This window comes from Vollenhovia emeryi, unplaced genomic scaffold (assembly GCF_000949405.1).
Source record: "Vollenhovia emeryi isolate VEMERY1.0 unplaced genomic scaffold, V.emery_V1.0 DF939221.1, whole genome shotgun sequence".
Lineage (NCBI taxonomy): Eukaryota > Metazoa > Arthropoda > Insecta > Hymenoptera > Formicidae > Vollenhovia > Vollenhovia emeryi.
In genome coordinates, this window is record NW_011967145.1 from 639,897 (window position 1) to 663,561 (window position 23,665).

At 41.2% G+C, this 23,665-nt stretch overlaps 1 protein-coding gene across 4 annotated transcripts in view; it reads right to left on the minus strand.

Annotated features, from left to right (window-relative positions):
• The window catches only part of LOC105560798 (elongation of very long chain fatty acids protein AAEL008004), a 57,458-nt gene extending 34,064 nt beyond the window's left edge, over positions 1-23,394 (minus strand). For 2 of the 4 annotated variants that reach the window (XM_012010223.1, XM_012010220.1), the window contains exon 1: positions 3,449-3,940. The gene's annotated coding sequence lies outside the window, so the exon portion shown is untranslated. Of the gene's footprint in view, positions 1-3,448; positions 3,942-23,233 lie in introns of those variants that run through there. The other 2 variants (XM_012010221.1, XM_012010222.1) reach the window with 2 other exon arrangements.
• Between the last annotated feature and the right edge of the window lie 271 nt (positions 23,395-23,665).

Here is a 23,665-nt window from a genome sequence, read left to right on the forward strand (position 1 = left end):
CCCTTAAACGGATAATAGAGGAAAGTCCCCTATTATGAGATAGTGGGGTTCTTTTTTTTTGCTAAATTAATAGGCACCACCTGTCGCTCTCATCGTGAAGGTATTGCCCTTGGAGGTAAAATCTGTTTAGTAGAAGATTCATTGTTACGATAGATCGTGTAACCGTTGGGAATAAAGATTAGTGATTAAATTTTGATGTTGAAAACCTGCTGTCTCATAATAGAGCACTTTCCTCTATACACAATTAATGCATATTATGGTTGCATTAAATATGTCATATATAATCTACACAAAATATATCGCAAATGCTGAGGATAATATCAGAATCGATTGTAAAAACTGGCCAGCTGATGTACCGATTCGTTTTCTTGAGGTACAAACGCGAACCACTTCGAAAGAGATCACACAATTGTCGGTAGCGTTAATCGTAACTACAAAGACCTTGAAAAAGTGCGCAATTACCTCGCGTTCGCGGAAGCTAAAGGGAAATTGCACGTCATCTCCTCCGCCCGCGAGGGCGATGTATCCGCCGAAATGCGCATTCCAATGAGCAATTGTTTTCTCCCGCTTCCCCGCCGATTGTGCCATCGATTTATTTATGTGTCCGCAAAATATTCCGCGGGGCCGGCGACCTCGTAACACGCTTCCACGCGTGAATTAAATTAAATATGTCGAAGGCAAACCACAGATTGAAAGCGACAATGATTAGCCGGAGTCTTCGTTCAAGAACCACGATTGCATCTCATAAATTAAGCGATAAACATTTATTGGAAACGCTAGAAACTTACTTTAAACGATATCAAGATTTTACTATTATTTCTGTGTACCGATATCGGTGATCTCGATAAAACGTTTACGTGTTATCAATCTTATGAAACAACACAAGCCGTAGTTAACGCTTATGATTTAATGAAGTTATATAAAAGATACATCGTTGAAGTTTAATGTATGCCCCATATATATAATTATGACATCGAAATATAAATTGTTATGAAAACAAATTCCTGCGTAAAACTGAAGCAGACTAGCAGACTATTAGCAAAAAGTTGCTAGACTAGAATCGCTAGATTAAAACGTGTAAAAACGACAGAAGTAAAACAGAGTTACATTCGTATCATGAAATCATACCACAATGAAATCTCCTCTATTATTGACGAGCTACTCGGAGAGATACAATAACTGTCTCTTTCGCGCAATTATTGGCTCAATTATAAGCTCTAATGAACTTGTTTAAAAAATAAAGAATTTTCCGACTTGCGTGCGTCATATGCGAAAAGATTTTGAATATGTCTCTCTCGTAAAACTCGTTTTGGTTTGTAAAAAAGTTGTCGTCGAAACGAGACTGAATCTCGCGCGGTTCTTGTCACAAGAAAGAGAGGGCAGGAAATTTTTCCATTTAGCGGAAAAATTTTTTCTATTACGAGCGTTGCGCGGGAAATAACGTCGCAATCTCGATCTCGTAATATTTCCCGCGCATGTTACATATCGCGTATCGTGCAATAATTAATCCTACCACACATTGTGCGTTGCGTCGCGTTATATAATAATAGAGTCACGCGGGATATACGAGTACATACGGCGCGTATGACAGGGTCTTGTTGTGGTAGCCCCATGCTCTCGTTTCGGAGAGCAGTGTCATTTAGAGCCGAAAACGGCAGGCCACGGTCTATGGACTATAGTGTACACGGTAACATGATTCAGCCGCGCGTTATCCGTCCTTGCTAAGAGAGTATGCGTCTTTCGCATCGAGAGAACGAACAAACGGGCGAAAGATATAGGAAAAGCACAAATATAATCGGATAATCCAATTGCATGATAACAAACGGATGTGTCCAATTGTATATATGAAACCGATGAAAAGTATGATCGCTTCTTCAATCAAATTTCGTCGAATGTGTCCATAATTTAATTGCAAAACGTAATCGGAAAAATGAACCGTCGGAAACGCTACTTAATTGGTTTATCCGATGGAAATTGTTCTCGGTGAAAGGAAAAAGCAGGGGAGTTGAGCGAGGGGAAAGAAACTAAAGCTTCGGGCGGTGCGTAACGAACAAATGTCTGTCAGCGCTGAGGAAACGCACGTTACAATTTATCTATCCAGTTATATTACCGGAGATAAACAACGTCACCGTCGCGAAGGAAATGTGCAAAGATAAAGGTGAAGATAAGCGAATAATGAGGGGATATCAATTCCGAGAGCGTTCGAAAATTCGTATCCGCCTCGCGCCGAGGCTCGTCCGGGCGCGTCGTCAGCGGTGACGATTTTCGAGATCCAGAAATGCCGGACGGGATCGCGGGGCCGGTGATCGTGGCCGATCATCGAGCGAGATATTCCCCGCTGACGCAGCCGCGGCAGGTCGAACTGTCGTGCTCGTTGTGCGCGGGCGATTATCCGTCTTGCTAATCGCGCAGCGAAATAAACGCAGAGGAGCGCGACGACGCGGCTCGCATCGTGAAGCGTCGACTCAAGGCTTCCTTCGGTACATAAGGATGGTCTAACGACTATAAATACGTTGATTAAATGCTCCCATGAGTCTGTCGCGAACGGGTGGAACGTGAATCGAAACTCAAATCGTGCGCTCGTGATTCGCAAGAGAGGAGACGCGGCAAGGAATGAAGGAAGGAAGGAAGTGAGATGTGCTGTTTCGTATGCGTTCTCGGAGCGGTGCCGGGCGGGTTCGATCGACGGCCGATCGGAAATAATTGAAACGTACGGTCACGCGTCGGACAGCCATCGCGCGAAACCACCTCGTTGACATTTCAATTGAATTTTACGATCTCGCGCGAACGCTGTTAATCCGATTCCATAGAACCTCTTTATTGGCCGCCAATAACGAGGATATAGATCGGTGCAATTGCGATCGGATTCGTACCTCGGATTTGTGTCGCGGACGAATAGCGCTTTCTCGGTAGCCCTATGAAAAATTGAGCGCGCCGATATTGCGCCGACCCTTGACGTCCGGTTTCATCAACAACGAAACTAATTTATTCATAGAAAGACCTGTGCAATTTTTCTTCTTACATTACTGACCTTTTCTATATTATTGACTGGGGGAAAAAGAATGCAGATACGTTTTTCTTTACCTGACGAATGTGCTGACTGCTCGACAAGCAGGAACTTATTATATTAATGTATGCGACGAAAGTCGCGTGTATGATAAGAAAACTAGCATGCGACTAATTTAGTTAATGATTGTATTATTGCATCGCACTATTGTAACGCATTATCACAAGTTTCTAGCGTCAGTTATTTAACATTAACGTTTCTTCGTTAATGCAATAACATACTAGCGCGATCGTATTGCGATTTTATGAATTTGTTGGCCTAATCGTATTATTTTCTCGTGAACACAAAAGTCATTATTATCGTTAATATCGTCTTGTTGATGAAACTGGATCAACGCAGAGGGATCGGCCGCGTCGAGGGAGGAAATCTCGGTATGCTTACCAATTATCGAAGGATCGCGCGCCGACTGCGGCCCAGTCGATCAGCGTTCGGTCCAAAAAATCGTAACACACACTACAATCGTGACACTCCGACGAAAGCCTTCCTCTCCCTTTCTCCCTCTATCTCCAATCGACCGTCGTTCTTGGCCGTTCTCTCAACTTTACCGGATGAACGAAGGGATCGGCACGACGATGGTGGTGATATCGACGGTGATTCTGCGCGAAAAGCCGCAGAGGTCTGCGCTCCTTCCGTTTCCTTCGGCGCGGGATTCACGCTTCTGACGAGCCGAGCGTCGTCGGGGTTTCGGGGGGGATAATGTTTAAAATTTAAAAAAAAATAACAGAAAGAGAAAAGGAATTGGAGAAAACAAGAGGGGGAGGAAAAGAAAGGAAAAGAGAGGAGCGTTATCGACCGTGTCGATATCGAAGCGACGAACACACCGCCGTCGTGCCAACTCGCGAACTGACGGACGTAACGCCGGTGCATTGCATTTAACCGATTCGCCATATTGGTCCCTTCTACCGCCTCTCTTTCGCCCCATCTCACTCCTACTCTCACTCTCTGGCGCACTCTCTCTCTCTCTCCCTCTCTCTCCCTCTTTATCTCTCCTTGCCGCTCGCGGCCTCCGGGTCTCGTCGCCGTAGGCCGCGCGCGACGTCGAGATTGTGGGTTCACCTGCACATGGGCTCCTGACGTCGTCGCAGCGTTCGCCAGCGTGACGTCAGCGCGACGATCCGCGACGCCGGCGATGCCTAAAGCCTATCACACAATAGGGAAGCACCGGCAACAGGAATAGCTAATGAGAACATTCTTAAATACATGCCTCGGTGGTCGAATTAGTTGAGACGCCCGCCCAGCGTGCAGGGAGGTCCAGGTTCAAGCCTTTGGCAGAGGTGATACTTTTCGCAATAAATTTTCTGTATTATTAAAACTGCCAGATATACGGTCAATAAAAAATCACTGATGTTGAGAAACAACTAAATTCCAACTTGCCAGAGACCGTGCGTCGGCGTACAATGGAATATGGAATATAGGCAATAGGAACAGAATTTCCGATGCGTGTTGGATTTCTGCTCTCTGTTCCCTGTACCTGACCTACCTGACCAATCACAGTTGAGACTGGGAGAGGCACGTGTGGTTTCAAAAGGCAGATGACAGCACTCCTATTGCCAACGAAACGCTGTCTCTTGGCATTACGTAGGTTTCCATTCCGTATTTCTATTCCTAAAGCGGGGAGCACGCACTTTGTTCCCATTTCCTGTGCTGTCCTATTGTGTGATAGGCTTGAAAGTCGGAGTCCGGGATCGTCGCGAAAAGTCGCACAGGCCGCGAATTCATATCGATTCCTTATCGATACGTCAAAGAATAAACGCGTCCGCTTTCCGTATTCATTCATGATCGTTCGCCCGCGTCGGCTCGGTCCGGATGCGACCCTAACGCGACGACGGGCCGCGGCACCGCGAACATCCGGAGGGATTATGTCACGTCACGTCACGCCAGACGCACCTCGCGACGTTAAAACAGCCAATCTACACTCTTAATGCAGTTTCTCATCAACATCAACAGGATAATCCTGCTTATCAAAGTTCTACACCGAGAATAATCTCCATCGGATAAAACCAATTAAATAGTGGTTCCGATGGTTAATTTTTCCGATTACGTTTTCAATTAAATTATGGATACATCCGATGGAATTTCATTGAAAAACCGATCATATTTTTCATCGGGTATATCCGCGTGTTATTATGTAATTGGATGATCCGATTGTATTTAATTAGATATTTTTCCCAGTGAGAAAAATGCCGTCACGATGCGTTCGACGGTTCGCGGAATGCAAAAAGTCGCGGGGGTTTTACGCCAATCGGTCCGATTTGTAATAATTGATACGAACCGCGTTTATACGCGAAGTCGATTGAAACTGCGTTCCACTCTTTCGCAACCGCGTCTTCCAATCGAGAACGCAAAGCCGAACTTCACGTACTTCGTCGCATACATTAAAATAATTATCGCAAACGCGGCAAAATAAGCCGCGACCTATGCATTATCAAGACGAATTATTCGAACAATGTATAATTGATTTTTAGATCGGTTACAATTTGACTGTGAAAACATTTCGTTCTCGCAGACGTCATCCCACGTCTGCCTTGGTCTCAATCGTTATACATGGTTACCAGGGTTGGGAAAGTTACTTTATAAAAGTATATCTAGTTACAGTTATAAAAGTTACAAATTCTGAAGAGTAACGCATTACAGTTACAGTTACTGAACAAGTGTCAAATCGTTTGCAATAAAAATATAAATATAAAATCTGCATTTGAATTGTAAAGCGTCGATAACAGCGTTTATGTGCAAATGCAAGGCCTAATGCATTCTGTGGAGGTTTTGAAAAATATATAAAGTAACTATTAATGTAAATGTTACATTAGTTATTAGTTATTGAACAAAATGTAAATAAATTACAGTTGTAGACAAACAAAAAGCAACGAGGTTAAGTTCAAGTTACAAAAAAGTAACTAACTTTTAGTTACTCCCCAACCCTAGTGGTTACTTCTTGAAGTCAAATGCGGGAAGCAAACTGCTCGACGGAAACATTTATCAGAGAAATTCTTTTATAAAGATTTCGTGAGATACCTCTCGCGTGTCCAGTGTTGCCGACGTAATGATTATTATTAATGATGAAGGTTACATCGGGATAACCTACACGGTAGCCTTCCGACAGTCTTTCCTTCAGCCGAGACACAATAATGTCCTTCATCCCCAATACGCACCCGACATACTTCTTTTTGTGTTCTCGATTGAAAGGCGCGGTTGCGGAAGAATGGAACGATGTTTCAATCGACTTCGCGTACAAACGCGGTTCGTATCAATTATTACAAATAATTCTGAAGACACGGTCCTAGAAGCCGCATGTATAAATTCGGAAAGGTCTTGGAGATGATATTCATCCGATTATAAAACGAGATATAATCGAATTAAATAAATAAACGACGCTACATATCATAATTAAAATATGGAGAGATTGGGATATGCCAAACACACTAATATAATAATCTGACAGTCCAAACAAAATCGTTAAAAAATTGTAAGGGGCACAGATTAAATTGATAATTCTATCAGCTCCAAAAAATGTCTTGAATATCTACGCATTCCCCATACACTATAGTGTACATTAAAAGTAACGAACATGTATATTAAAATCACTAAAAGTATTGTATATGCATTAAAAGCAACATGTACGTAAATTAATGAAAATTAAGACATCAGTAAATAAATATGGATATACAGCACTCGTTAATTTTCATTTACAAGTGTAAACCAAACTTTCTTTACATGATAATTAAAAGCTATTAAGAAAGTATTAACAATCAAAATCACTGATGTTTTATTTCCATATAAATTTATGCACACGGAACACACAATATTGTTGAATTAAACAAAAATGAAGTTGCTGGAATTAAATATTGACATCGCGAGCTGCCACAAATATAAATAATTCATTCAATTGTGACAATCAGAAAAGTTCCATCCGACAAAATTTACCCAATAAAAAATGCAGTTACAGATTAAATTTGATCGAAAAACCGATCATATTTTTCATCGGATATACAATTTAATCGAATATTCCCGTTTGTTCCCAAGTCGAAATTTTGGTACTATTTTGACACTTTTAAGGATAATTTACACCTACTTAGCTGATCTAGACACCTATATAGACTAGCAATAACCTATCTTGATGACATTATATTGTTTTACTCCTCCCTTGAATCTTTGGCAAAAGCAGAAATTTCCGACACTATCAGTTTTAAAGTAAGAGTAAATTTTATACTTGCAGTTCGACCTCTTTTAAAGTCTTAGGTCCTACTATATAATAGAATTAAAGGTTCAACATAGGGCCAAAATTTCGACTCGGGTTATGTAATTGGATTATATTTAATCGGATATTTTTCTCAGTGTATGGATTGCAATTTTAAGCATTTGGAACTAAATATCCAGATTATTAAGACAACTATCTGATGTTTTTCATTTTTTTATATTAATGTTGGTTCAACGATTTTATTTCATTTACACTGAACTTTATCGCTTCGTGCGATGATATACTATAGCGGAAAAGTAGGACTTAGGGCGCCCATGGTGGCCGAAGTTTGCATTATTTGCTGGAGTGACAATTATCGAAAAATGGAAAAATTGCGAAAGGGAAATTTAAATTGTTGCGTGTATTCATGTAAAAATGTATTTCACAGATTTAAGATGTCTTTAAGACGACATAACGTTGTCTGGGATTTTACTTAAATTTCATTTAATACTTACATGTAATTGTACCTTGTACGGAGTAGCATTGACAGACGTTTGCGGTATCATACTGCATCTTATTAAATGACTTATATTTGCACTGCGCAATTCTTCAACGCGAACTACATGCGATATTGCTAAGGCTTTTCCTTTCGGTATTGCACTCGGATTAAATTTAATGTCATGAGTAATGGGTCCAAATCCCGTTCGTATGATAAGGCTCATTGCAAAAGTTAGAGAAGTTAACCTACACATATAATGAAAAATCTATGGCAAATGTTTTGTAATATAACGAAAATTTTTTCATCGAAATTATAAAGAGACCTAAAACTATCAAGATACCTCACGACAGTATACGTAACTTGAATATTAGCAATCATTGACAGCTATTCCAGCAAAATATGTGACATTTCACCAACCGCGGCAGCACTAGTCTCTACGCACACAGCGAATAGAGCACATACATTTTCCATGTATGTATACGCAAAATAAAATGAGCGCAATTCCAGGTGGAAAGGCATCGGTGATTCCTAGGGTGCAATGCGCAAAAACCATAAAGCATAAGTAGTTTATTCGTAACGTTGCTCGGCGCGGTGATGCTATTTTAAGACTTTGGACTTTCCAGGGAAGAACCGGATATTCCGACACAGGCCGGACAAGTTCAATGGCACGGAATAAGAAATTCCGACAAGATATATCGATTTGATAAGATTAACTGCTCCCTTAACTACGGACGAGGTGGTCCCCAGCAATCTCCCGCGATTGCGCGCTGTCAATTGCGAAACGGCCGAGAATCGGAGGCGATTGATTCACGGTAACCTTGAACGAGCTACATTCTCGCGGACGCCTACATTTCCTTCTGCTCGTGTAGGTACCTCTACCGAGTCCAAAGATCATGGATCGCGCGGGGTCCCCGATACGAATTATATACGGGAATCGCTCGTAGTTTCAACAATCACTCAAGGGCGTCCGCGCGAAGGAAGAAAGAGGCGAACGTGATTTAATCGAAAGACTGGTATGACCAAGAAATGCTCATTGAGTCTTAACTGCTGTTGTATGTGCGTAGCATCAATCATGATAGAAAAAAAACGCTCGAGCTGGCTTGTGGAGCGGCAAGATATTGCAGTAACTCCGCCGCAGAGCTTGCTATCCCTTTTCCAAATGAATTATACATTCCGCAAAAAAAAGAAAAGGAAAAAAACAGCCACTGAATTTTTCATGTATCACGTTTTCAGAAATTACCTCACGCCTGTTGATTTCACGAATCTATGTTCTGACGAACGAGTTTGGCTAAAAATCTCCTGAAATCCAGACAGGATATGCCAACGTTCTTTCCAAGCACTCTCTAAAGCTAGCGCCACACTATGCGCGAGTCGTGACTCGTGTATTCGCGAATAGCGTGGAGACAAACTTCGTCGATTCGCCGTGCGCAATTCGCCGTTCGCAGTGACTCGCTAGCCGAGTGGTTTTTTTTTTTAGCGAAAACAGTGGTTTTCTGACTAATATTGAAACTTGACTAATTGCAGACTTACGACACAAGCCCTGCGATAACGGGTAAAGATCAAAAGTAATCCACTAATATTGACTTTTAGAGAGCAGCGGAACATTACGCCGGCAGTACTTAGCGCAACACTTGGCTTTTTTTAAACTTTAATTTTGTAAGCGGCTTCTGCGACCTGAGAAAAAAATAATAACGTTGGAATAACAACGGCCGGACGGCCGTGTAATTGTATTCAGGAAGTGATCAATGTTGCGTGACGTCTTTTACGTAATGAATAATAGACAATGGATGCGTTAATCGATTTGAGGTCTACTGCTAGGACGTAATTAAGTAGAACGCTGCCGTATGAGATTGCCACGGCATAGTTAATCTTGCAAAATTATTTGCGTGCAAATAAAGGGAACATTCCCGAAGAAACATGCACACGCTCGAGAACTCTACATTATTGCTCAATACCTCGTCTATGGTAATAAATGATATGAGTATTCTTGTACGATGTAACATCTTTTTCTTTATCGCGTTGCAATCGTCCATGTAAAAATTATAAACTGAGGTTGCAAAGAACTTCTTATAATTGTGAGAAAGAGCGCGTATCTGTCCAATTGTGTACGCAACATGAGAAACAGTCATTTAAGCATAAGTGACACGGCTAACGGGTCCTCCGTACGGATCTATCGCTTTCATTTCTCAATGATTTACGATTATTGTTAGCTCGCAATTCGAGTTATTAATTGCTTTAGGAAGACCGCTATCGGAAACGCGCGTATTCTCCCCTCGCGTATCCCTCGACCTGTCGTGGAATTTTGTCGAAAAATAATGGACTCGTGTAAAATGATGAAACTGCATCCAGAAGAATATGTTACGCTTTGTCGATTATGTATCTCCGATTAATTTCTCACCAGAATAACTTTATGCGGGCGGCAAAATATCCACGAGAGACTCGCGCGTTCCGGAAATCGTGGTAATATCAGAAAATAAATGATGACTTATGATAATAAGTTTGTTATAATTAATATAATCGGACTAGTTTCCAACGTCATCATCGTGCTTTACATAAGTTAATAGGTTAAAAGATTAAAAGATTAAAAGGAAATACTATCAGACCGGGTCAATTTTACATACAATGCGTAACGTACCTTACACGCAAATTGTATTTGTGATGATATCAAACCAAAGACCGTTAATTAGTGAAAGTACACAGCACAAGAAAAGATTTTAGAGAACCTGTTTTGTTTTTGCATTATTCATAATGAAGTTCTTCACTTGATCTTACGATTGTTTTAATGAACATCGTTCACAATATACGAGTAATATATGAAATCGGCAAAAGGTCAATTGCTCAAAGTAGGCACGTCCTATTTGTTGATAAAGCAAATTATCTTGGTCACATTTATTGATGAGACACGCGTCTGAATTTCAAAATATCTACTAATCTCGTATTTACAAAACAACTACTGAAATATTAAAACGTATCAATTATCGATCCTTCTTTGTCTTTTCATTAAAAAATCTATTTTTAAATATTTTTATAAATAACTCCCTTTAAATATTCAACGGAAAGAAAATCTACTCTTACGCGAATATGCGTTCGATAATGGATATTATTTAACTAGTAATTCTAGTGCTGAAATGTGCGTGTCTTGAAAAAGTCGTTTAGTCATAAAATAAGAGAAGAAAGTTAATGTACGCAATTAACACCGGACATACGGGTATTGATAAGTAAATCATACTACGAATTATAGCCTCGTTATATCAATATTATTAATATGTAATCGTAGAAAGTGCGCAAGGTACAACAATAATAATAATAATAATAAATATTAAACCAATTAGAATTCTTCAATGTCGCCAGCGATAATTAACAACGTCAGTATTTTCTTGACCATACCTGGCGTTTTTAATAATACAGAAAATTTATTGCGACAAATATTATCATATGCCTCGGTGGTCGAATTGGTGAGACGCCCGCCTAGAGCGTATGCTGGAGGTCCAGGTTCAAACCCTTGGCTGAGGTAATATTTTTCGCAATAAATTTTCTGTATCATTAAAAATACCAGGTATGGTCAAGAAAATACAGACGTTAATAAATATTAATATTAAATTGATTCGTCGTTCTTCTTATTCATTTTGTGTAGTGATTACTCGAGAAAAAAGTTTCTTTTCAATTCAGAAAAACGCTGTCCACAACGCATTAAGAAAATTATTCGAATTAATCAAAATGTTAGGAAACTAGCAGGCACAAAAAATGTTGCTGTTTGCACAAATAAATCGCTATCGAGAATTACCGATTATAACCGAGATTTATACAAGAATCAACAAAATAACTTCGCATAAATATCCTTAAAACATGCAGTTATAATTGAAGTTGTTGGTCGAACAATACATTCGAAGAGGTGGATAAAGTTGACGTATTGTTGATCGTTTGTGGCAGTTTTGTTAAATGTGATTTTTTTAGTCATTTCTTTAAACTCCCCGATTGTTTGGATTGGTTTAATTTGACGAAAAAATGTGGTTTCCTTAATATTCATATAAATATTATATCCGTCAAACTCGTATTAATACGTAAAATACCGCGAACGCGAGCACAAGAGAATATTCCAAAGTACACAGCATGTATTTGTGTTTCAAAGTACGAGAGAGTGCCAAAAAAAAATGGCTTTACGTTTTATCTCTACAACTAAAGATGACAAGACCACTCGCCAAAGATCAAGCACATTATACCTAAAGTAATATTTGACCACAAAATTAAGTATACAATCTTTGCATTTAATATGCAAAAAGCTGAATTCTTCAATCAGAATTACAAATCGTCACTTATAATGTGAATCGGGCGATACATATGCATGGATATGCACTATGCACACGCGTTGATTTCAAAGATTTAAAACGAGTTAAACGAACGCTTTGCCTGTTTTAAATACTCAGGAACTAGCTACGAAACTATGCGACAAAATGAAAAACGGATTCTAGAATCACATCTTTTTTTCGCTAAAGAAATTTTAGTTGAAAACTGAATTTTTTTTTCTACAAAGGTGTATAAAGGCTTGAATTAATTGAAAAACGGAAATTATTGTTAATTATGGCATGTTATTGAGCCAGAGCTTTTAAGAGGATCCCTCAACCTTTGATGGTGTGCGCCATCTAAACACGAAACGCAGCATACATGAGCACACGGACATACTACTACGATACATCACACCCATACATAAACGCGAAAGTTTAATACTAACTATACTCTTATTTTAAACGTCTAATCCCAATTTAGAGGGTTTCACAGTAATTCTACATGTCATCGAATCCTGAGAAGCTCAGTTTCATGTGAGTACAAGTTGTAGAACTTTTATACGAAGCACAAGTATGACGGAGTGACTGTTCGCGTCTACGAGGTTATATGTGATCGATTATATGAATTTTGTAATTTTTACTCATTTTTGGTATAAAATTGGAGTTTCTCGGGATCATCAATGCATATACTGTAATTGTACGCAAGCATTTTTGATTCCATGAATTCAATACGACGAAAGGTTCGTATTACGAAAATGGTAATTCTGTCGGTAATACAGACATGTTGCGGGATCCTCTTAAGGGGATGCTGGAGTGATTCTGCACTTTCGCACCTTTTGCACTTAAAACTGTCTGTTTCGTGGAAAGATTTGTGTAATACACAAATTAAATGGCACGTGTACAGATGATCGAAAGCAGCTTACTATTCCGGCTAAATTAAAGAACAATATGACATCACTGAAACTAAGTTTGTAAGTCTAATGAAAAATAATAGTGAGCAACACATACATACAGTACATGTGGTATGTGTGTTGCTCACTATTATTTTTTATTAGACTTACAAACTTAATTTCAGTGATGCCATATTGTTCTTTCATTTGGCCGGAATAGCAAGCTGCTTTCGATCTGTACACGTAAGCCATTTAATTTGTATATTACACAAATGTTTCCGTGAACTGACAGTTTTTAGGTTAGAAAGGTGCAAAGTGCAGAATCACTCCAGCAGCCCCTTAATAGGATGCATGGTTTTTGATGAGTTGCGCTCTTCATAAATAGTAAAATAGCTACCGCTATCAATTATATTTAATTATTTTGTAACATCATCATTGTAACATTATTTCATCAATATTTATCATTAAATTATCATTAGATTTATATAACCAATATACTGCTGCTAAATAAAATATAACTCAACTAAGAGCATGATTAGTAAAAATGTTGCGAAGAAAAAATTCCATACAAAACAAGCACTATTACTTTCTTGGCTATCTCGGCTCACGATGTTTTCTCTGTTCTACCCCACGTGACACCACTCTAGCATCTTTCTTCCCTAACACTCGACCGCAAATGTACACCGGGTTCTCTTCGCTTTCAACCAACCGTCCTAGCTTTACCCTACATTATTCTCAAGGTACAAGAGTCTCCGTTGCTCGGAGCTAACATGTGTCGAGAGACTTTCCTTCGCTAGGTATTGCGAAAGTGCAAAATCTCTCTAATGAACGGCGCACGGCTGAAGAAAACAGCGAAGGTCTGTAGGAAAAGGCAGGTGGCAATAGGGGGTCGACGATCCTGCCGCAAAACACGACATGTAGATCGGTATGGCGCGTCATTTCGCGCACGTTTACGGCCTTGGCCTAGTAATATCGAGGTGCCGTACGAGCGATTGGCGAAGCTCGAAGAAGTGCGATCACGTCTATTGCACAATTTCGCGAACGTGCCGTACGAAGAGTCGTTCTACATCTGTCGGAGTGGCTGGTGTTAATTGATAGTTTTTGCCGAGTAATTCGACGGAAATGGATTGTAGCAGGCGAGAATCGACGATCGTTACCGAGGCAAGTCTTGCCACATTGCGAGCCATTTTCGCGCGATGTGCGTCACAATCGTTCGCCACGATGTAGTCGATATCCATGAAATCTTGTGAAAAAATTGATTTCATCAGATAGATATAAATATTCAACGGGATATATGGTATTTATACATAGTGCAACTCTAATCGAAGTGGCAATCAAACTTTGGAACCGTGACCAAATTTTAATAGCGCACGAATGTTATTTTGATACAACGCATATTAATTTTACGCATAGAGAGGCAATAAGAGCCAAACGCTAGGTGTTAAGTGCGGAAATCATATTAGATTTTATGTTAAATACAGTTGCACAAGTCAAACGTTTCGATCGACCAAAGTGCTCGTTCAAATCTAATATGATTTCCGCACCTAACACCTAGCATTCGGCTCTTATTGCCTCTCTATGCTCCTAACGTAAACGTACATCAACAGAGCCTTAAGGGGTTACACCAGTCTAGAGTTTTCAAAAAATGCAAAATTTTTTTTTCGCTAAAAGTGTACTTTATAGTGTTAAGAATAAGGTATACTTGGTCTTAAAGACTCATCATCGGCCGATGAACCGGTATGAAGCGGAAGGCTGTTCGGATAGTGAGCACCTCCGCCAAGAAGCTGAGAATGTCTGCGGACAACGACGACATTGAAGTAAATCAATCGTTCGGTTATCGTTTAATTAATTTCGTGGCTGTTTTCTCTGTTATTTCGGATAATGTTGTATGTAAAAAGTGAGGGACAAATGGGTCGTTCACCGAGACGGCTAAACGTGGCCTGGGGTTTAAAATCGTTATTTCTTGTGAAAAATGTGAAAACATTTGTATTCCGAACAGTCCATTTATTGATAAAGGATACGAAATTAATCGCCGAATTATATTAGCAATGCGTTTATTAGGAATTGGTTTCAATGGCATTGTGAAGTGTTGCGCTTTTATGCTGCGAGGGAGGCCCGACAATCATTAAAATCAGCCAGAAAAGAAAAAGAGGATGAAGATTTAAACCTAGAAGGACAGCTTTATGGTGCAGGCATATCAGACTAACGGTACGTTGGGTTAAAATTAAAAAATTTGTGCATTATGTTAAAAAAAATGTTACTTGAAACTTTAAACGCGTTTTTCTCAGAACAGCTTTTTTCAAATTGGCTTGCAGCATAACTCGAACAATTTTCATCCAAATCACTTCAAGTTTGCGGCAAATTGGGACTAACTAAATTCTGCACAGAAGTACGTAGCCGTTTTTCGATATGTTTAAAACTTTTCTTTTTATAAACAATTCTATACGACAATTTTTGGCCAAAAAATTGACTTTTTTTCAGAGGCTTGCCATTTCCAAACCAACCGTCATTTTAAAAATTCCCTACGTATTTCTCTAGCTATTTTCATAAAAAATAAGGAAATTTTTGGTTTTTTGTTCTAGGATAAAATTTGTAGACGTTATGCTGCAAGCCCCGGAGCACCTCTCGCAGAGCAGCCATCCAGTGACCGGACCCTCACACTGCCATTTTTAATGATAAATGCACGAAAAAAATTAATTTTCATACTAAAATATATGTATAATAAAGCCATGAAATTAGTTTTAATCTTAAACTTTGTTTTACATGTAAAAAAATTTCCCGAAATTACCCTTGCGCACAAGACTGTCTAGACTGGTGTAATTTAATATCGACTAACAATAAGTGATGCATATTAAGCTGTTTCGTAAAAAGAAGGTAGAAGTAAGAAGTTTTAAGACGCAGAACAGAAAGCCGTGAAACAAGTTATCTTTTGAATTTTTACTTATCGAAATTTTATTAATGAAACGATCAGCTAGCGTGCAACTGTAAAAAGCGTCACAAAAATTGTTGTAAAAGATTATGTTATCTTTATCTCTTTTTTAATTGTTTATCACTCACGGAAAACAAACCACACACGTACTGGCTATCTATAAATCATAACGGATTATTTTTTAATTATCCACGCGCGTATATTTTGCGTGCATGAAGAATTTTTGTTGCAAAACGGATTTCGATTTTTATCTACCGTATACTTCAGAGATGACAGGAACGTGAGTTCTTCACGTTCTCGGTAACATCAATAAAAAGTTTAGCGCGATTACATTCAGATTGTGCGACAAAAATAATGAGCGATATGATTATTACTAATCTTATCGCAAAGTGATGCTACACTTTGACGCCTTTTAACTTCCTGTTTTTTTTTTAATCACCCTCCTCGTTACACGTTAATTGCAAGTGTCGTGGCGTCAATAAATTATCACTGTTGATAGCACTCTCGCAGCCAACGATTATTCCAACTCTTATACGATTCGTAAAATGATCGAAATCGCAAAACATTCCGCAATTGAGCAACATATTTTTCCGCTTCTCGTTACCTTATTTTCACGTACACGTGCATAATTTCTCAAGTCTGTTCTTTCTGACAATTAATACGAAACTTTACGGAGAAGAATTCCAAAACATTCATTTTAATTACAAGCTCGAATACATTACAGCACAATACGCGTGCAGTATTTTCTTACTAGCTCGCAGTAAGTTTTCCTAATGTTCAAAAAATACTATATTATATGAATATGACGTGTTCTAACAGAATAATCAAAATGTTTGCCGCTAAGTCATCCAGAACTTTCAGATTTTTAATATTTCCAAAACAATTTTGAATAAAATGATTTCAAATCTAAATCTAGATTTTCAAAAAATTCACGTGTCGATCGCATTTTGCTGTAATTTTCTAATTATTACACATATTACACGATATAGCTGCAGTCACACAATTATTCACGTGTACTTCCTCGTTAAAGTTTTCAAACAGTTGTTGTCAGACAGGTTTAATTATTGAGGATGCATGATCCATTATACAGTAAAATGAGATATCAATTTATGATCATAATTACATTTGGTCTATAAACAACTCAACAATCAAGCTTTTTAGTCGACATTAATCGGCCAGTGTTTTCATGCAGGAAATTTATTGCGAAAAATATTACCTCAGGCGGACGTTCCACTAGTTCGACATGACTCAGTGGTCGAATTGGTGAAACGCCCGCCTAGAGAGTAGGCAAGTCCAGGTTCAAACCCTGGCTGAGGTAATATTTTTCGCAATAAATTGCCTGCATTAAAACACCGGCCGGTTAATATCGACTAAAAACCTTGATTATTGTTATTTATTGCTGGCAACTTAAAGAGATTTCTATATAAAAAATTCAGTATCCTGAAATCTCATTCCGCTTGCATTAACATTTAATTAGTAGCAATTTAGGTAGCGGGTGCACAATAATGAGATATGTATATTAAAAAAGGAGATAAAAACAGGTTACACATATGTGTATACTGTATCGCCTTTCGAGCGAATACAAAAATAACCAATAAAATTACACACCACGATTACTTAATAAAATTACATCAATTGTAATCACGATGAACCATCCATCATGCCGAATTGACAGAATATACGATTTCCAATTTGCAATAACAACGCGAAATAACTAGAGCGCGCAGCAGGAGAGTCAACTGACGTCGCGGAGAGAAAAGGGGCGGCAATAAAATCCGACAATTCACGTTTCGAAAGTTAATGCATCTTCTTTTCGTTTGAGAAAATGCACGTTTTCTACGTTGCAAATCGTACGATGAAAACATCTCGATGATCTCAAGGGTAAGTGCTTCGGAAAATCAAACCTAGCTCTTTAAATCAGTCGTTGAAGCAAACAATGACGTTACTTCATCGCATTCAGAGGAGGCTTATCTTATGAACATCCTTTTGCGCATCTAGCCGCTTCGCAGAGTCGAGGATTATTAATGTCGCGGAATTTCAATTTCGCAATCGGCACAAAGGCCAAGCGGATCGCGTAAGAAATCCGCTGCAAAAATTGATACTGCGGCGACGGCTTCCCTAGTCACACAATGCATTGACCAAACATTGCTTGAACATTGGTCCAATATTTGCTTGTATCGGACCAATGTTCAGCCGATGCACTGTGCTACCCACACCCACAGAAAGAAATGTCCGGTTCCCATGCTATTACACTTCAATGTATCATAAAATAGGATCGATACAGCGCCAATCGTATTTATTGTAGAGAAAGGAATACTTTAATCTTCAATGGAAAATTCTGAAATCTAGAATAAAATGACAGTATGTATCGTCTTTTGTCGAATATCGCGGGGCCAGCTTCGTGCGTTGTCGGAGGAAAAATTATTCTAAACGCAAGAATATATTAAGTCACTCTTGTCTCAATATAGTAAGTCAATCTTTTTTAATTCGACAGAGGAGAATAAAAATTATTGATTTCATTTTGATATTGTCTTCTTTTTCAATCATATTTCGTAGAGAGAAAGGAGTACTTTAATCTTCAATGGAAAATTCTGAAATCTAGAATAAAATGACAGTATGTCTTTTGTCGAATATCGCGGGGCCAGCTTCGTGCGTTGTCAGATGGAGGGAAAATTATTCTAAATGCAAGAATATATAAACTTACATTTATACAAGTTACTCTTGTCCTAATATAGTAAGTCAATCTTTTTCAATTCGATAGAGAATAAGAATTATTGATTTTATTTTGACACTGTCTTATTTTCATACATAAATGAGACTATGAGAAATATAAATGCGTCAAGAATATTGTTTGTCTCGGTAACAGAAATCCTTTCTGTGCAGGGTTCAATCCTTCGGTCGCTCGTCTAAGTCGCGAGTTGCATTCACCCGGTCGTGCATATTTCATTATGTTCGCTTGTTATTTCCGAGATATATGTAGGCCGATCACGAAAGCAGAATGAAGCGCTAGGAAATCTAGTCGCGACATCGCTTTCGACATGCGCGAAGGGACTCCGTGACGAGCTCGCGACAGGGGCGATTCGACGAGGAGGATGACAACGGGCGGGCGCTTCTGCACCCGCGCGAGCGTGCGTTGCGCGGTTGCATCCTTCATAATTTCTGGCCTCAAGGATTCCCCGCTCTTCCCGAGTTTTCGTAAGTATTTCACGTACGCGCGAATCGAGTCGAACTGCGCGTCCGCGACGTGATCCGCGTGCGAAGATCGCCGCGATTCCGCGAGCGCCCGAGCGTGGAGAACGACACAATCTCGGCCGAGCAAGATTGTAAAATGAGCTTGGAGGAGAAGAAAAGGACTTGTTATCGCGGGGAAAAAAAACCCACCGGGACTGACGTTGCGTCAACGGGAGCGAGCGAGCTTACGTCGAACAAGAAATGGTCGTTAGTCGACGATTTCGAGATGATTTCGACAGTCTCGAACGGTGCCGCTCGGCGCGAGGACAATTGTTGCCCTCCCTCGAACGATGATAAAATCGCAATAATAGGAGAACAACGTTTTTGTCGGCTGATGTCAAACCTTTACTTATCGCTGCCACGCGCGCACGCGCGATGAAAATTCCTCTCGAGTGTCCTCGCGTTTCGCGGGCAAAATATAATCGTTAAAGTCAAGTTTTCCACGAAACGGCGAATCGTCACGCGGTTGCGACAACATTGTGATGCCAACGTGCGTTACTTCATCCACATATACGACGGTCGTATAACGCCGGCGAGTGCTCGCGCCGTGCGTGAACGCATCGTTCTCTTGGGCCATTTGCTTTAGAGGCGTTTGTATCAAAGTAAACAATCAATGCGTCACACGTGTGCACGTTTCGTCACTGGCGGCTCTTTGGTTTACTACGCGCGATAAATCGACGAGGCTTGCTAGTTCGCGCGGTTTATTAATTTATCGGCGCGATAGGCCGCGTGTATTTTCGTTAGGGCGCCCGTTATCGATTTCGCCCCGAAAATGATGAAACCCGATAAAAATTGACGGAGTCGATTATATAGCGGTTACATTAGACATGTATTTTATATAACTACATTATAGAGGTATTCATATATTATTATATATATGAGAAATCATTTTCTATGATAATTAATCAGTAAAACGTAGCCAATGTTCGTATTATCATTTTTAACGGCATATTTTTAGTAGATTATATATTTTCTATGGTGTGTGTAAGATCGACGTAACACAGGCGGACACGTAATGACGCGGCAAAAATATGATAGTTAATCGATAGAAAATTCAATGCTGATATTATTACATTTTTCACATGACAATGCGACAAACATATGCCAATTTCAATATTACCCAGTGAGAAATGGTTCGTCGAAGCGACGTCGAATCGACATTGTCAAATTCGACATCAACTTGACGAGGTCGATGTGTAGATTCGACACCGATCGACGAGTCATTTTTCGCTGGCTATACTTGATCGGTCTAGTCACATAAACATTCCATACTCCGCTGAAAATGTCTAAAAGACGACTTCAAGATGTCTTAAAGATGTCTTTTAGACATGCGTGCTGTATGGATAGGGAAGCCCAGGTTCAAACCCCAGCTGAGGTAATATTTTTCGCAATAAATTTTCTGTTTACTATTAAAAATGCCAGGTGTGGTCAATAAAAACACTGAAGTTGCAACAATAAACGTGGAGATATCCGCGCGACCAAGGGCGTAACTACTTAACGTAATCACGGGACGGTGTTTTTCAAAATCATTGTGAAATTCTTGCGAAATCCCCGCGTGATTGTTTTGTCTTCACTTTTAAATTCCTTCACTTGTTAGACGATAAACATTAAATTTGAACATTTTCTCAACCTGCTTTCATTCCCCCCCCCCTCCCCAAAAATTAACTTCTTTTGTATTGCGTATTATTCTTTTCACAGTAAGACTGAGGTGGTAGAGCTGTTAGAACAACGGTGGGTTGAAACACTTGAAACATTGATACACCTTTGCGCGCAAAGGAACGATAAAAAGTAGATACAAGAACAAAGTTAAGAAATTGACTAATCACAGTCGCGTATTCTACTCGTACTTGGCCGTGATTGGTCAATTTCTTAAGGCTCAGGGCTTAAATCGAGGGGGAAACCGCTGACCAAAATCTTGTACACCAATGCCCACTAATGCCCAGTGGGCATTACTTTATCTTATTATCTTCTTTTATCTTATTTATCTTGTTTTATCTTATTGTATCTTATTTTATCTTTATAATGCCTCAGCAAGACGTAATGCCCGGTAATGCCACAAATCTGTACACCACAATGCCCTCAGCGGTTTCCCCCTCGGCTTAAATCATCTATTGTAGACTGGGACTAAAGCCCGTATCAGACTACGGATTGTGATTGAGATTAGATTGAAATTTCGCCAATTAGAGTAAGACTGATGGCAGAGAACAATCCGTAAACGCTTAACACCCGTTTCTACCAACGCAGTTTCACTTTAATCTCGGTTCAACTTGTTTTGTATCTTTCTCTAGTTTTATGAATTGTATGAATTGGAAAAGACAAGAAGTAATTTAAGCTGAGATTAACGTTAATCTGCATTGGTAGAAACGGGCATTAGACTGTCTCAGTCGTAGACGTAGGGCAAGGCAGAGAGAAACGTAAGTCGTGAAAGGCTATTGTATACAACACACGTTCCTCTCTGCCTTGCCCTACGTCTACGACTGAGACGGTCTTAAGCGTTTACGGATTGTTCTCTGCCATCAGCCTTAAAGTTACTAAACCTGAGATTAGTAAACCTTACTGCGGTTGGTCAGATTTCAATCCAATCCCAATCCGTAGTCTGATACGGCCTTAAGGGGATGTTGGAGTGATTCTGCACTTTTGCACCATTCTAACCTAAAAACTGTCAGTTCGTGAAAACATTTGTGTAATATACAAATTAAATGGTTTACGTGTACAGATTGAAAGCAGCTCGCTATTCCGGCCAAATGAAAGAACAATATGGCATCACTGAAACTAAGTTTGTAAGTCTAATAAGAAATAATAGTGAGCAACACATACATACAGTACATGTAGTATGTGTGTTGCTCACTATTATTTTTTATTAGACTTACAAACAATTAGTTTCAGTGATGCCATATTGTTCTCTAATTTAGCCGGAATAGCAAGCTGCTTTCGATCGTCTGTACACGTGCCATTTAATTTGTGTATTACACAAATCTTTCCACGAAACAGACAGTTTTAAGTGCAAAAGGTGCGAAAGTGCAGAATCACTCCAGCATCCCCTTAACGGGGCCGCCTACCGGCCCACGAGCTTACGGGTAGAGAGTGAGAGTGCCGGTCCAGTCGCTGGCAACGGTACAACGACACCGGCGCGGCCGAATATCGGGCAGCGGGTAAACACGGGCTAGACGAGACTGCCGGTCCCTCGCGCGCGTTCGCGATCAGCTGATAGCCGGGCCGCCACGTTTTCTCACCTGTTGCGCGCCGCTCCGTCTCGCTCCCGCCCTCACCCTCGTTCCCTCTCGCTCGCCCTTTCTTCCTCCTCCGGTCGCGCGGATCGATCGACTCGCCCCGCGCGGATTCTCCTCGGCGTGGCCGCTGCGCTACAGAGCCGTCGGCGCCAGCACTCGAGGCTCGCGGACCGCGTGCCGGTACGCCCGGTCGTCGCGCGGCGCGGCGCGGCGGAAAATCGCGGAGCGCGGACCCGGGTTAAAAATACACACCGAGACGTGCGGCCACGCGAGACGCTCGCTTCGACCCGCCGCCGCCGCCGTCGTCGCCGTCTAGCTCGGGGCAGACGTCTCCGGAATTCAACGCCGCGGCTTCCGCGCGCACGGTCCTCCCTTCGTCGCCCCCGGCCAGGAACGGAGCTAGCGGCCGGCGGCGAAGGGCAGCTCTAACACACCGGCGTATCCGCGTAAACAGGGTATCGACTCGCATCGCGCCTTATCTCCGCCGCTCGCGTCGATTATCTGGCATCTGTTCGCCGCTCGGGCATTTCACACCCCGAGGATTCACGAGGCGGCGTCGGCTCTTCGCCAGTCGGGCCGGCCGGCCGTTGAACCCTCCGGTCGTCGCGCGGGGTCTTCAAAAAATCGACGATTTTTTATTGTTACTTTTTTTGCGCAACCAAACACGCTCGCCTCGACCGCAGTCTCGAAGGGATCGTAAACTTCGTTCCCCGAAACGGGAATCCCCGCTCGCCGTCGCGCGCGAGCATACCGGGGGAAACCGGTCGAGCGCGGACGAAGAAGACGCACTCGCTCGTCCTCGACGTTCGCGAGGGACACAAATCGACTTCTCTTTACGTCGCGGCGCCGCCGAGACCCCGCGCGTCGGCTCGCGCCACGGAAGGGTCGGCCGGTGAAGGAACGTCGCGAGCAACGGCGCGTGTAACGTACCTGGAGAACGTGCGCCTGGAGTCGCACCCTCGAGCGGCTATCAATCGGCGAGCGTCCCGCGAGGAGGGTCCCCGGGATCCGGTCTCGGCCGTGCGAGAAAGGGGTGCGCGCGCGAGACGGACGTGGCGCGCAGATGCACGCGCGGCCGCGTCCGCGACCGTGGCACAGAGCGAGACGGGGACGGGGGGGGGGGGGGGAGCGGCAGAGCAAATCTTTCGCGCGCGAGAAACTCACTCTCTCGCTCTCGGACGACGGGGGATCGCGGAGCGCACTCGAACGCGCAGCGACGTAACCACAGACTTCTATATAATACTAGACTGCTAACTGCTTATGTACAAGGCGGCTGACTTTCTATGTATTAAGCGATTATATGTAGTCATTCATTCTGCGCATGCGCTTTGACGCAATATAGGTTACGTTCATCATAGGCCC